General features: G+C 40.1%; 1 pseudogene; it reads right to left on the reverse strand.

Moving 5' to 3' along the window:
- Positions 1 to 1,414: 1,414 nt before the first annotated feature.
- On the reverse strand, positions 1,415 to 3,049 carry LOC149256773 (uncharacterized; annotated as a pseudogene).
- Between the last annotated feature and the right edge of the window lie 1,193 nt (positions 3,050 to 4,242).

Genomic DNA, 4,242 nt, shown 5'->3' on the forward strand with positions numbered 1-4,242 from the left:
TTTGATAATGTCACTGCCTTAGCTACCACGTTTTTAGCCCACTTCCAGTTACCCATACTGATGCAGGTCTACCCTGCAAACCCAGAATCTTTACTCTTCTCACGCATATAAAAACGCATCTCCAAACATTTTCCCAGATAGGACCCCTTCTGGCAATTTGTACACACCTCAATTGCGGAAGCTCCTCAACTAAAAGTCATAAACTCAACAATCCAGATCAACATATATAAATATTAGTAGCTGATGCTGGACCCCTGCGTCCTTCAGTAAAACCTGAGCGTTATATATATAAATATGGTTTATATCACCAATTACTTGCATACCGGTTTCACTTCCTCGTTGAACTAATCACCATCAGTCTGTATAGCCCTTGTGGTAATCCAAATTCTACTTCAGATCATAACACATACGCTTTGATGAGTTTCCAGTGGAGTTCTACTACTTCCGAGAAAGCTTTTTCTGTTGTCTATTGGTGATCACTTTGTGCCTATAAATTGTGCTCTGGATGAGGACCGAGTCCTAGATGTGAAGAGGAGTGAAAACCAAAGTTCTTATGCTCAGACTTGTAATTTCCACAGAGCTTTCACCTTCTAAGCCTGCACTTGTAGTGATCTTTTGCGACTACACTTCGTTATTTCATGTAACGAAGTTTGTTGCCTTAAAAATATGCTCTAATGAAGTTTCCCACTGCAGGTCTTGTACACAATCAACCTTAGACTTTAATGCTCAGATTTGGAGAAACAAAAACCAATTTTAATGGATCTTTTGGAACCGAAGTAAACCTCACCAGAACAATTCAATGTAAAAAGGCCTACTATTGATCCGAGCTTGTAGTAATTTTCTCAGCAAAGGTGTTCTATATTAGGATCGGGAGTCTACAAGGAAGAGACTGTACCTGTGATTAAAAATACCCAGATGAACCCTAGAACTCAAAGAAAAGAAAGTAACCCTCGCTGCTTCAAAGGTAACTATCTCAATGTGTGCTCAACCACAAATAACCCTCTGTTTTATTCGATTCAAACACTGATTGACAGTAAATTCAAATTTCTTTACACACGTAAAGTCTCACAGATTCACTATGTACACAATTTAGAGTAATTCCTTCATAAACAGACATGAAATTAAATACAAAAAAAAAACCTCTTGGTCATGGCCAGATTTTCAATTTAATGGCCTTTTTTTTTTGTAGGCTTACAAACTTCTTTTTTTCTTCCTCTGCCCTCCAATCTCTACTGATCTATTCTACCCAAAAGGAAGTTATACCTCAGTGATACCTAACTACTTCTTTCCACACAAGAAAGAATTAGTTATTCAGTTATGACTCAACATTTAACTAAACTAGACCACTTTTAACTACCTACCCTTACTGAAATTAACATAAATTTAACACCTAAGTCTCCCTCAAGTCTTACATTTAGCCACAACATGTGACCACCCTGTCACATTGCTGGCCCAAGTCTAGATTCTCCTGCATCAGACTCTCATGCTTGAAAACATTCACAATCTCCTGATCATGTGCTTTCAAGAAGAAATGAAGAAAAATTCCAACTGGATCCCAGAATTTGTCCTGGAGTTGTCCATATGCTCTGCTCCTCCGTTTAGGAGGCATGTCAACTGCTTCCTGCTTCATCTTCCTTCTCTGGTCACCATCAAAGTTGCAAACCTCTTGAAGCTTGTAAGCTTTAGAATCTGCAGCTTCTGCCTCTGCAAGCAAATTTCCTGCTTCCTCGATATCTTCAACCTCAAGTGTTGCAGACCATTCCTCCCTGGCAGAGGCAACAACTAATCTAAGTCTCTCACATCTTGCCATTGCTGCATCCCTTTCCTTTGAAATAATGAGATTTTCAGCCTCCTGCAACGCAGTAACTTGGCCTTTTATTTCTTCCTCCAGCTTCTGCAAATCTGACAAAGCCCTCTCCATTTTATGGCTGACATTATCCTTCTCCAAGCTCAATGCCTTTGCCTCAGCAGCAACCCGGCCAGCTTCCTTGAAATTTCTTGCTGCAGCTGCCACTTTCTTTTCGGCTTCCAGTTCTAGACCCCTTTTATCAATGAACAACAGTTTTTGTTTCATGGAAGTGATCTCTTGATTGAGGTTATCTTTGGCAGATGAAAGCTCCTGAAGAGATGACCTTGCAGCTCCAACCTGCTGCCTCAACCCTTGGGTTTCTTATGAAATTTGTTCCTCCTTCACGGCCAGTTTCACCTTATTTTCTATGGATTGCAAAAAGGATGAAACTATCAATTTCCTCAAATCCACCAACTCTTGAAGTACCCTTGCCTCATCCCCAGCATTTTCAGCCACGAGGTTTACCCTCTTTTGGTTCACTGAGGTAATCGACTGATCGACTTCCATTTTCTTCATGGAAAGAATTTCAGAGTTAGTCTGTAGTTGGTTTAGTACACACTGTAGTTCTTCAGACTTTCCTTTTGTTCCTATAATATTTTCTTCAAACTTGGATACTTTATCAGAAATCCCTTTTTCCACACTTTGAATTTACATATCACTTTCTGATATCTCTTCTTCCTTAGCTTTAACCAAGGCGAGCAGATGGTGCAGCTCTTGCATCAATGTTTCTTGAGAATTAAAAAGGATTTTTTCCTCTCCCATGTCCTCCCTAATAGAATCATTAATTGATTCTTTGAGTTTTGCATCTGCATCTTCAATTATCTTCAATTCAATATCAGTTTCCAATTTCTTCCGCTCCAAAGCTTCTTTCTCTAGTTGCCACTTTTCCATTTCATTGGCAGCAGTGTTTTCTGCCTCTTTAATGAGAGTATCTACAATTTCTATAACCTCCTCAAAGATGTTAAAAAGGTCATAATACTGACCATGGATGTCATCACAAACAGTGAATTGCTTTCCATTCGGAGAAATCGCCTCCAGTAAATCCTTTGCTTGCAATACCATTTGAAATGCACACCTTCTGCATATGTTTTCCAGATTCTTGAAGTCTTCCATCACCTTCTTTATAAATTCTAACGTTTTATTTCCTCCTTCTATTACATGATTTGAATCCCCACAAATGCTATTTGTCTGTGTAGACATATGGATATCATGTTCTGTTGACCCTACAAAACTGACATTTATGCCCTGCTTATCAGTCTTATGTTTGCTTTTTACATTTCTTTTACTTTTCTTCTTTGTTATAGACATTTTTGTGCCTTGCATAACTGAGCATGAAATGTCAATAATTAAGGGATCCAAAGTCCCTAAACATGTTGTTCCTACCCCTAGAGGAAGAAGGCCAGTAAACCACAGCAATTCACAAAAGTTCTCCACCTGAAAACACTCAAAAACAAGGCAATTCTCGATCATGTCAACTGCTCCACTGAGCATCTGCACTGAATGTCAATTGCTCCACTGTCTACCTGCGCTGAATGTCAACTGCAAAGAAGGCTACCTGTTCTGAGCGTAACTGGACAAGTGGCAGACTCATTTCTCAAGGTGTCAATGCCCAGGAAGCTTCCAAAATGACACTTGGATCAGGGAATTCGACTGACGATGAGTAAGAGGTTCCAAATCTCCAAGTGGAAGCAAGAACCTCCAAGTGGACTCAAGAACTGAAGTGGGAGAGGACACTAGTCAGCTTCATACCAGCCTCAAGCTGACTCATCCTTTCTCCAAAACTCCTATATATAGATCTCTCTCATGAGGTCAAGGGGGGCTGGAATATTGTGAATGCAAAGAATTGTTGTTGGTTTGTGGCTGGATCATTGGGTGCTTATGCTTTGAAAGGGGCTGAAGAAGGAATTCCATTCTGCTGGGAAGGAGATGCTGGGTTGGAACCCTATGGGTTGTATCTCTTCCTGAACCTTGTTTATCAATCAATAAAGCTTCTTGGTTCTTTCCTATATGCTGGTGTTTATTGTATGATTTGCGTTAGTGTATTTGATTTACCTCTAATCCTGAATCATTTATGAATATGTATATTTTCCTTTGTGTTGTGTCCTTCTCTTGTTGCATGTAGCTGTTCTCTTGTCACAGGTCTCTTGTGATCTCGTGGGAGCAAAAGCAAGGAGGCAAGTAGCTGTGAATACCCAAAGAGGAGAGGATCTAGATTGAGGGACAGCCGAAAGATAACAGTAAGTCTACCAATCTCCTCTCTTTCATATTTCATAAAGGAAGAAACCGAAGTAGCTGCATTCGTTTGTTGCTAAGGCACTATCACGCCTTAGGTGGATAGGATCGTCCTGCATAGGCATTTTTCCCCACAACAAATTGGTGACTCCACTGGGGAA

This window comes from Pinus tabuliformis, chromosome 7 (assembly GCF_031772625.1).
Source record: "Pinus tabuliformis cultivar Carrire ecotype Pingquan chromosome 7, CPIR1, whole genome shotgun sequence".
Lineage (NCBI taxonomy): Eukaryota > Viridiplantae > Streptophyta > Pinopsida > Pinales > Pinaceae > Pinus > Pinus tabuliformis.